This window comes from Mercenaria mercenaria, chromosome 19, assembly GCF_021730395.1.
Source record: "Mercenaria mercenaria strain notata chromosome 19, MADL_Memer_1, whole genome shotgun sequence".
NCBI lineage: Eukaryota > Metazoa > Mollusca > Bivalvia > Venerida > Veneridae > Mercenaria > Mercenaria mercenaria.
The window spans coordinates 35342185-35354232 of NC_069379.1; positions in this window are offsets into that span (position 1 = coordinate 35342185).

The following is a 12048-nucleotide window of genomic DNA, read 5'->3' on the forward strand; positions in this document are numbered from 1 at the left end:
TAGAAAACAACGAAGTAAAATGATAGCAGACACGGTTTGATCGTGTCAGTTCATGAAATATGTATGTTTGTTTGTTTTCTTTTATCTCATAAATTTTGTGAATGTGAAAAAGCATTTTTGAATGTGTAATTGTTGGTATTGTTTGAAATTTATTCTGTAAAGCAATTTTGAACGTGTACAAATGCAAGAAAAGAGTGCTATATAATAATAATAATAATAATAATAATGATGATGATGATGGTTATGATAAAAAAAAATAATACAATGATTCCAAAGGACCAGATAATACAGTAATATGTAACGTAATCCAAGTACAACGAAACTTTTTACGGCCGCATTAAAATATAAATATATTAATACACGTATTAAAATGCATATTTCAATTTCAAAAAGGCAAAAGTAAAGTGATTTTGAAATCATAACTTTTATTTTCGTTTCGATCCACTTTTAATGCAAACAATACCGAAGGGAACAACATTATTCATCAGCATTTAAGCATTACAATGTTCATTTCTAAAAGAAAATTTTACTCGAAATCAAATTAAGTTTTGTATTTGATACGATATTTTTCTGTCCGACAAATAATGAAATTCGCAGTGCAAGATACCTTTGACATTTCTGATTCGCAGCAAGAAACTAATAAAATTTCCAGCCCTGTGGCAATAATTGGAAATCAGAGTCCTTATGGGCTTTTGATGTGTTTGTTTAAATGTCACCATTCTGTGATGGCGTTTTGTTTCTATGCAACACGTTTTGTAGGACATTGTAAAGAGCAGAGCATAAATTTTGCAGACAAAGTCATAAACGTAATTCTTTCCAGTTTTTTCTGGAGGCTATACTGCACTCAGTAGAATGTCGTGGATGGCATACTCTGTACAAATTGTATACTTGTATACCGTAGTGGGCAATAACATAGTTACTAGTAACCATTAAACTAGATGGCGGTTATGATTTATTTATCTCCCTCTCCGAAATGGAACATTATCGTTTTTATAAAAGAACAAAATAATGTAAAGTTGATATTAACAACATTTTAATTATTAAGGACTCGTTTTATATCTATCGGCAAGTAATATGAAAAACAATAGGAAGTCAATATATTATGTTACCCCAGATGATGATGCGAAGTTAGTATAATGAAGTATGGCTGGCAAACATTGGATATGAGAGGGTGATTAGAAGGGGGACTGTTATGTAAATAGAAAAGGAAAAGTGGGGAAACGGTGGACAAAAAAGTTTCTTAATAAAAAGTAATTCTTGAAATATCAGAAAGAAAGAAAAGAAGAAGAAAGTAGAAAAGAAGAAAAAACACACGTTCGTGTATGCCTCTCTGAACAATTTTCAAAACGGATATGATCAGTCCTTTGAAAGAAATCTCTGCTTTCTTAGACATTTTAATCTTCAATTGAGATCTTTATTTCCCCGGCCTAAAGGAAACTGGCCGGGAGCCATCTTAATTTTATTAGTTATGTCACAAACTGACAGGTTAGGGCAAGTTTTTAGAAACTAATTTTTCAGCAGGGAGGCACTGTATTGGCGAAAAAAACCTAGTTTTCGTGTGGCAGTAGTACCAGGTCACAGCAGTTTTTAATTTTGGGTTGTGATTTGAAAAAGAAAATTTTTTTAAAGGAAAAAAAATCTTATTTCAAAAGAAAAATTCTTTTAAATTTTTTTTCCCTTTTTTATTTTGAATAATTCGCGAAATAATGTAAGGATTTTTTACGGGTATGTGCTTGACAGCTCTGTGACCCTTGCCCATTTTACTTTAGAACGAAAAAATGAGAACAAATTTTTTGTTCTCCCGGAAAACCTGTATAAATAAATTATTCTTTTTGTGTCTAAAGAAAAAGGGACTTAATCATGAAAATTACATTTTAAATAATCAAATAAAGTCATTAAAAAAGATATTTTCCCTTCAAACCCAAACCCTAAAAAAAAGCGTCTGCTTTTTCTAAAAATGCATTAAAATTATATTGAATTAGTTTGTCCATCTCTGAAAAATCATGATTGCAAAAATTTTAACGAAAGGGGCATTCAAAATATATAGGGAGGAAAAAAAAAACCCTTTTTAAAAATTAAAATTGTAAAAAAAAATTTTTTCAAAGGAGAAAAAAAAAAAAATACCAGTACAAACCTGTTCTCCGCAAGTAACGGCCAACTTCCCCACTTGAACGAGGTGGGGGATAATGATTTCGACACAATGTCGTTTATAAAATTGGGGTCCGGAGAACATCGCCCCGCCGGGATCAAACTCAAGGACCCTGCGATCCGTGGGCCCAAAACGCTCTACCTATGAGTTAAGCGGGGGGGTTTTTTAATGTTAAATGCCTAAAAATTTTATGGCAATTTAAAATTATTATCTTTTTTTAAAAAAGGGAAAAAGGAAAAATATAATGAAAATTCAAAGGGAATGAAACTATTTTTTTCGGTGTTCATGCAAAATTTAAACGACAAAAATAGGATGGGAAAATTTAAACATGAATCGCTGGTGCGATTCATAAAATTTCCCCGATCATATTCTGTCGTTTTTTTTGGCTTTGAACCCCAAAAAAAATATTCCTTTTTTAAATTTAATGTTTACCCTAAAAAATCATATAGTCCCTTTGGATTTTTTTTTTTCCCAAACTGTTTATTGTTAAACCATTACATTTTTGAATTAACTAAAAAACTGCATTTTTTTTGAAAAATGCTGAAGGTGTTTTTGGGAAAAAATTTAAGGGTTTTTTTTTTAATTTTTTTTTTAATTTAAATTAGTGGGTTTTAAATTTCAATTTGTGTTATTTCATTTATAACTAATGTACCCCAATTTGGGTTTTTGAATCCAAATTTTTCCCCAGACATGTTTGAATAGACAAAGAACCCTTTTCATCTGGGGTTTCGGGTTTATATTCGTTTGAATGGGAAAAAGCCCCCCCCTTTTTGATGGATTTAAGGGGTGCGGTTTTTTGGTGGATTCAAAGAATGGGATGATAGAATGACCACGGGGTGTGTTTGTAGAGTTGACCCATGTGCATTTTAAACCCTAATATTTTTCAATGAGTCATTTGTTCCGGTAGTTTGAGGAGTGAACAAATAGGGAAAATGCAAGTTCCGGGTTTTATTTTTTTCCTGCATTTTTTTTAAAAGAAGACTCGTTTTTTTTAAATCTAATTTTGTAAGTAAAAACTCTTTTCATTTAGAGGTACTAATATAAAGAAATAGAATACTGAAAATAGAAAAAGTATCTTTGTAACTAGAAAAAAAGATTATTGTATTCTAAAACATAGATAAACGTGTGGAAATTTTATTGTAACTAAGAATAGAAATGATCTCATTCAAAAATTTGGGACTGACGAAAATGCGTTTTAGAACTAGTAAAACTTTCATCGGAGTCATTTATTCATGAACCCCAAAGGAAAAAAACAGGTATTTATCGCTTATTCATATTGTTTTCAAAAAAAAGTTACCCTGTATTTTTTTTTGTTATTTACAAAGTATTTATACCGTAATGGAAAAATCTATATAATCTTTAAATTAATAAAAATGGGCTTTTTAATTTTATTTACTGTTATTTTTTCCTTTCACTTCACGTTATTTTCCCGTTTGGGGCCGGGAGTACCGATCCTAAATGTGCGCGAACCCCCTAGATGGTTTAAAAGGTCGGGCCCCTTTATACTTCAGGGAGATATAAAAAAGTAGAGGGGGTCATTTTAAAATAGAAAGTGATGTCGTCAAAAATTAAAATTTTAAAAAGGGCCCGGCTGCGCAAGCCCCCCCCCCCCCCCCCCCCCCTCTTTTCAGCATGGCTTTTCGTGACCCCAAAGAGTGCCATACTACTTTTGCCCCTCAAAAATTTGAAATTTGCAGATGAAAAAACCGTCGTTTGCTCGTTTTTTTTTTCAAAGGGAAATATTTTGGTTTTTTCCCCACAAACCTTTCCCTTTATCACGGGCTGAAGGGTTTTGAAAAAAAAACCCTCGTGTCGGAAGCCCCTGGGTGTTAACTGGGGAAATTTGACTTACACAAAAAAAAACTACTGAAGTTTCCCTTTTTATTTAATTTATCCCGAATATTTAAAAATAAAAAAAAAAGGGAATCAAGTAAAAAAACCCCATATTTTGAAAAAAAAGGAGAAAAGATTACCAATTTGGGGTGAAACACCCCCCTAAACCCAGCCCCTGTTAGCTCCTCCTCGAGATAACAGGGCCCGCCCATATCTAGGATTTTTCCCGCCAAATTTTATGTGGAAGAAGCACAGATGTAAAGCTTTGGGGCGAAAAACCCATTTAGCAACCAAAAACATAAACAGTTTTCCCCGGCCCCAATGCCCCGTAAAAAAAATTTGCCCATTGAGTAATTTTGTCCCAAAAAATGAGAGGATATCACTGGATGTTTTTTTGAAATAAAATTTTAATAAAAAACAACTGAAGCGCACGAAAAAAGGGTAAAAGGAAAAGGGGGTAGGTTTGGGGGTTTTCCCCAATTTTTTGGGCCCCCCCCCTTTTTTCGCGCAAAAAGGGGCCCCCAATTTCTTGCTTTTTTTTAAATTTTTTTATTATTTTTATTATTTTTGGTTGTTGTTGGTGTTTTTGTTTTTGTTTTTTTGCTGTTATTCCCTGGACGAAAATCATTATTATATTAATGATTTAATTGTATAAATCCTATTCAAAAGCGAGGTAGAAAGTTGATCACATTCAACGTTATTTTCCCTGCCTCTTACAACTCCTACTGCTCTGTTGGGGACTCCCTACTGCGGTTGCTCTTTTGGGGACCCCCTACCCCGGTAATTTACCAGCCCAAATTAAAACGGGTTATCAAAAAACTACGGGTGAGAGATTTGGGTATATTGGATTTGGGGACATTATACTCCCAAGTGGACTAGGTTTTTAAAGACAAAAATACATGCTTTCCCTTATCAGTTTTTAATTTCTCTTTTTTGTATAAAAACTTTAAGCTTTTAAACTCCGGCCCCTTTTACAACTATATTCGAAAAATTTAAAAAATTTTTGCATTTTACTGCTCCAAAAACCGTTAAAAATTAAAAATTTATTATACCCTCTGGTGAGATCTCTGGGGTTTCAGTTTTTTTCCCCCCCAAAACCCTTTTAAATAGGGGCAACAATCCCTCTTTTTTTCCCCAAAAAAGATGAAAACGGTACTTTTGAGGCATGACATTTTACAGTAAAAACCCTTTTTAATACATTCCTTTTTTTACACCGTAAAAAGGAATGTTTTTTTTTTTTCCCATTAAGGTTTTTTAAAATTGTCTTTACGTCGCCCGCTTTTTTACACATGGGGCGATTTCGAGATACTTGTTGTGTGTTTTGCACTTTTTTAAAATTTTTGGTAATGACGTACGTGTATCCTTTTTACTACATTTTTTTAAAAAAAGTTTTTTTAAAATTTTTCCCCCTTTTAATTTTTAGAAAATTTATAATCGTAAAAACAAAAAAATCCGAATTATCATAACAAAAATGACGAAAAAATGTAATTTTTCCGTAAAAGGGAGGGTTAGTACGGCAGTCGGTTTTTTGGTTTAAATCTGTAAATTTTAAAAGAAAATCTGGCCCAAAAAAAACCCAGCGGGGACACATTAAATTTTTGCCGGCATCTTTTCAATGTTTTATTTCACGTCTTTTTTCCGTATTTTTTTGTTTTTAAAAAAAACCTTGACGGCTTTTCCTCAAGCGTTACGCTCGTCACCTGGTGCAAATTTTATTCAATTATACCGTAAAAAATTATCGGAGAAAATACCAAAACTACCTTTTTTTTAAAATGCTTTCATTAACAATTTGGTACTTTTTTAAATCAAAAACCCTTTAAAACAAGTTTTAAAATTGACTCCGGTTATCTTAAAACTTTTACATATTTAAAAATTTAGTCAAAAAGCCCATTTAAAAAGTGAGTTTCCCCATTTTATGCGATTTTTTAATTGAAATTTGGGGCATTGTCTTTATAGTGGCTAAAATGGCTTGTTGAACTTTTAAAGATATTGACTTATTTTGGTTAGTATAAAACTTTTTGAACCATCATTATGTAAAAAAAATTCCATCGTTTACTTTTTAAAGCTGCAAATATTAGTTTGCATAACTTTTCGTCGTATTTTTCACTTTGTGTACATAAAAACGAAAACGTTTTTGATAATTTTATTAGTCGTTTTTTCCATTAAAAAACTTTAAAGTTTTTGGGTTTTCATTTTAAAAATTTTATGCCCGCAAATTATAGTTATTTATTTTCTTTATTCTATTTTTTGTATCTTCGAAAAAAATTTTATTCTAAAACATTGTCCCTAGAAGAAAATTTTAAATTTAAAAACGTTAATTATGTAATTTGAAAAAATCACTTTTACATTTAAATCAAAGGGTCGTCCCCCCCCCCACCCCCCCCCCCCAAAAAAAAATTTTTTCCTGAAAGGAAAATTGTACTGGCCCTATAAAGAAAGAGAAAATTGCATGGCAAGCGTCTTTTTATTTGATGTCCCAGGGAAAAGGGAAAAAAAGTTTTTTTTAAATTACTTTCTCAACGAATTTTTATTACAATTATACGGACCTACCATCTATGAATAATAAAAATTTTTCCCTTTTCCCGTTTTTTTTTTCAAAAAAAACCCAGTGTTACAGGTCTATATGAACCCATTACTTTTCGGGGAAATTGTAACCGTGAAAAAATTTAAAGGCGACCCGGGTTAGCTCCCAAATTTTAAAAGAATAAAGAAATTTTTTTTTATCCCCTTTTTTGGGAAAAATTTTGCATTTTTGTCGGAGTCGAATTTAAAATGATTTTATCATTCATATGCATATGCTGAAATGTATCAAAAATTTTAAGTTTTCCCAAAAGTTAAAACAGCCCACTCTTGGATACTTTTCTAATATAATAAATCAAAGGGGGGGAAATATACTTTTATTTTTCAAATTGAGAACACAAAAAGAATTCTGGGCCCCGGTCTTTGTGTCTTAATTGAAAAATTTTCAAATGAAAAGAAGTTGTTGCCCGCAGTCCCTCACTAAATTATTCCCCACAATAAAACTGCCCCCTCGCGGGGGTCGTTTTGCTGGTTTTTTTTTTTTTTTTTTTTTTTTTTTTTTTTTTTTTTTTGTGTTATACAGCAGAAATTTGGGGGAAAAAATTTCGCTTCCGCATTTGTAGGTAGTCGTAAAGATCTCAAATTAAATGGGGGTTTTTGTTTTTGTTTTTTTTTATTTTAGCGCATTTGGGGTTTTTTTCCCCGGGGGAAAAAAAAAAGGGGGATCCCTTTCATTATTGTTTTTTTTTTCTTTTTAATTTTTTATTACCCCAAAAATGAAAGTACGGTGTTTATTCTGCGGATCGCTTTTGAAAGCGGCAATATGAGGGTACAAATCTTCAGTTGACTTGTTTTTCCCTTCCCAAACTTATCAACCCCCCTTTTTTCCCTTTTTCGCTTTTTTAAAAGCTTATTCATAAATGTTTTTTTGGAAATAGGTTTTAAAACGGAGTGAAAAACTAGAAACTGTATCAAAAGGGCCCTAAAGCAGCAAAAATTGTATTTTTAAAATTTTTTTTCAAAAAAACCCCCAATTTTTTAACCTGGGTTTAAGTAGTTTTGACATACTTTTTCTTTATATATTTTCCATTGTTGATATTTCGTTTGCTAATAAAAAATTCAAAAAGTTTGTACACGCTTAGAGTCCAAAAAATTTTTTTAACCCTTAGCCTTTCCAATTTTTAGTGTTTCTTTTTTTTTTTTCGCTTTTTTTTTTCCCAAATAAATGTGCAAATTGTGTTTTATTTCCCTGCGGTAATAATAATAGATTAAAGGGGAATTTTACATAAAAAATTAAGGGAAACGCAAATTAATGCCCCAATTCAATCCATCCGGTTTTTTTTTTGGCGTCGAATAGCCGATAAGTATCCCGGGAATTCATGCCCAATTTGGAAAATTATTTATTTGGGTTTCTTTTCATTTTTTAAAAACCCTTGAAAGATTTTTTCCCCTTTCAGCATGTCGGGTTTATCTGTTGCCCTTATTTAGAGATTATGTGGGCCCAGTTTTTTTTTTGTACGTTTTGATTTTTCAAAGGGTTAGGGAATTTTGTAAATGTTTACTCTTTTATTGATTTCACAAAAAAAGTGTGTTTTCACCCTCCCCACATCCCCCACCCACCTTGTCTGAGCTTTGCGGAGAGGCGGAGTGGTACCCCCGAAAAAAAAAACGGCCACTTGAACCCGAAAAAGTGAAAAGCCAGATGCGAAAATGTGACTAATATCGGATGTGAAAGTTTTTAAGGTTTTCCCCACCCCAAAAAAAAAAATATAAAAAAAATGATTTGGCATTTTGATTTTTTACATGTATTTTGAAAAAGATTTAAAAGAAATCATCCAAAAATTTGATTCCCCCCAAATATGTTTTTTTCCTGTTATAATACGCGGTCCTTAAAAAAGACCCGAATTAAAATATATTTTGGGGTTTCGAGCCCCATTTTTTTACCCCCTGACCCTTGGCCCTATTCTTTAAAAAAACCAATGGCCCGGGCAATTTTAAACCAAAAAAAAAAAAAAAAAATTTTTTTATATTTTTGAAAAACCCTTTTGTAAAATATGATTTAAAAATAATTTTAAACCTTCACCAAAAATTTGCCAAAATCCTGCCCAAATGGCAGCAATGTGGGAGTCGCTGGGCCCAAATTGGGCAAAATTTTGGCAGAAAGTTGGCAAAAAACCAAAATTTAACCAATCAAAAGCCCGCCATTTTTTTGGGCCAAATTGGCAGCAAAAGTGACAAAGTCGCCAATGGCAAACTTTTTGGCAAAAATTTTTGGCCCGATTTTTTTTTATTGATAAAAAAGTAAAATTATTTTATCTTATTTTTAAAAAATAACTTAAATTTTTGTCTTTAAAATTTAAATTTTTAAAAAACATTTGATATAGTGGGGTTTACAAAAAAAAATATATTGTTTGAAGAAAGAAGTTTATGATAAAATAAACCCCAAATTTTGTTACAACAAAAAAAAGGGGGGAAAAAATGATAAGGGCAAATTTGGGTTTCTTGTGGAAAAATGAAAACAAAAATTTGTTAAAGTACAGGGGGTAATTTAGATTTCACAAAGTAATGTTTCCTTTTTTTTACCTAAGAAAGGTTTTTTTAAAACTTCCAGGAATTTTAAATTTTTGTGGGAGGAATTCCCCTAGATAATGGAACCCCCCGTCAATGAATTTGGGTGCAGTATGTAGGGCCAGATTTTTGCTTTGACCGTGGTTTTAAAAAAGGGGACAGTGTAAGCAAAGCTTTTCCCAAAAAAATAAAACTAAAAACCAAAAAAAATTTGGGAAAAAAATTGCAAAAAATTTTTGTTGTGGAAAAACCCATAATTAAAAAACCCACCAAAAATTGGGCTGGGACAAAAAAACAAAAACGGAAATAGGGGGTAGAGTATACCCCGAAATAAAAATTTGGGGCGATGAATTGCAGAAAAATTACACAAAACCAAATTTTTAAGGGAAAATTTTGGAAAAAGAAGAGTGTAGTTAATGTTTTTGATGTTTTCTTGGGGAGCTGATTTAGTTGACAAAGCAAGCTTTTTCAAAATATTTAAAAGGAGTAAAATATTGTTAACCTTTTTTGAATATTTAGTAAAAAAAGCTTGGGTTTTTCCCTTAAAGAATTTTAAAAACCGGAGACTGTTACGAAGCATTTGAAAAAATAATTTGAAGATAGAAAACAGGGAAAAAGTCCCGAAAACTGCAAGGGGTTCCAACCAAATTTTTTGGGGAGACGAAAGGGAAAAAAATTTTTTTAATAAAAGTTTGAATATTTTTAATAAAAAAAAAAATTTTAAAATGTATTAATTTAAGAAGGAAAGGCTGTAGTAAAAGAAAAGGGTTTAATAGAAGTTTAAAAAAGAATTGGGGGAAATTTTTTTACCCGCAAATACACTTTTACTTATTTAGATAAATTTTCAGGATTTTGGTTTATAAAAATAAAAAAAAAACAAAACTTCTAGTATAAAAATGACACCAAAAGAAAAACTGTAAAAAAATTAAATTTTAAAACTACTGTTTACTTTATTTATTTGGTGATTTAAAAATTCCAAAAAGTAAAAAAAAAATTTAAAATGGTGATCGAGTTTTGCCTTTGTAAAAATTAAAAGGGCATTTTGAAAAAAAGGGTTTACACCAAACTGGGCAGAGGAAAAAATTTTTTAAATTTTTAAAAATTTAAAAATAAAAATCCCGAAAAATACTCTATTAAAAATTTAAATGATGAAATTAAATTTAAGGTTCTTTTTTGAACAAGAACTTTTTCCTTTCTACACAAAAAGTTTTTTAGGGAAAAGAAAAAATTATTAGACGAGACTATAAGAAAAAACAAGGGTTTAGTAAAATGGAAAGGTTACAATGAAAAAATTTTATAGGGTTTGGGGACCATTTAGCGATCTTGAACAAAATTTTTTGAAAAAAAAAGGGTTTTAAAATATTTAAAGAGCAATAAAATCTAAATTTTTAATAATAATGGAATAGAAACAATAGATAATTTAATTTTTCACTTAACTAAAAAGCTGCCCGCATTTCCGAAAAAATTATAAATTTTTTTGGGAGGTAAATTTCTGGATTATGATTAAAAGCAGGTATTTTTTTGGTTTCCCCAGCTGATTAGTACTTGTTCCAGCTATTCCCATATTTTTTAGAAATTTCTGGGGCTGTTCCATCAGTAATTACCCTATTTACTAAAAGACTAAAAACTTGCGACAAAAAAATTTATTTTTAAAAACACATCATAATTAAAAAAAAACAAATTATAAAAAAGCAGGATTGGAAAAGTAAATTTAAAAAAGAAAACTAAAGTTATTTAGGAAATTTTTACAAAACTATTAGAAAAGCCCGAAAAAAAAAAATTAACAACACCCCTTTAAAAAGCATATGAAGGAATTTAAAAATTAACGGATTTTAAAAGTAAAAAGAAAAAAGCTGTATTAAATTTTACGTGGTTTTTAAAGTTTTTTTTTATAAGTATATTATATATTGATGGTTAAAAGAAAGGGAGATAGAATGTTTTTACCAAAATTATTAGCACTTTGGAGAAATAAAAGAATCCCGAGAAAAATTCATATAAAAAAGTTTTTAAAAGAAGAATGTTATTAAATCAAAAATTTAAACAAATTTTGAAAAGGGGATGAATAAAAAATCATGTAAATTTATAAATTTCAAAATGTTTAATCCTTATCTTCGTTTAAAAAAAATTTTTTGAAAGGGGGGCTGTGGTTGTTATTAAAAAAAGAAGAAAAAGTGAAAGATTATGTGATTGTCCCGACCAAATAATATTCGAAACAAACCCAAAAAATTATTTTCAAAACCCATTGGGACCCCTAATGAAAGGAAAAAAAATATAAAAAACAATTATGCGCATCCAAAGCCTTAATATTAATTCAGGGTTTAAAAAACAATGTGCTGCAAAGGAAAAAAAACCCAAATTAAAAGTGGAATATCAAAAAACCCGCGGAAAAAGTTTTAAATTTAAATATTTTAAATTTATCTTTAAAATAAATTTAAAAATTTAATTTATTTTATTATTTTTTTAATTTTTTTTTTTAATCCCTTTTTTTCCCTTTGTGATTTTTTTTTTTTAAATTTTAAAAATTTTAGATGGAAAACGGAGAGATCTTCAAAACATATTATAAAAAATTTGAAATTAAAATTACATATAGACAAGATCCCAAAAAATCAATTAATTTAAAAAATAAACGACCTTTGAAATACTTAAATCCCGAAAATTAAAATTTTTAAAGGGATTAAAAATAAAAGGGGGTTTTAAAAAAACTTTTTCCAAAAAAAGGATAAAACTGATACAATTTATAAAACAATTATTTTCAATTTAAAGGGTTTAGTTTTTTTTTAACACAAAAGAAATTAAAAAAAATTTACATCAAACTTTTTTATGAAATTAAAAAATAGAATTGGGAAAATTTGGGTTTTTGAAGGGAAGTGGGTTTGGGGAATTGAGTCAGTTGATGCTCTTTATAATAGTTTTAAAATATAGTCATTGGCTGCTTCAAGGTTTTTTGAAAATTTCCAAAAACCATTACAAAAAATTTA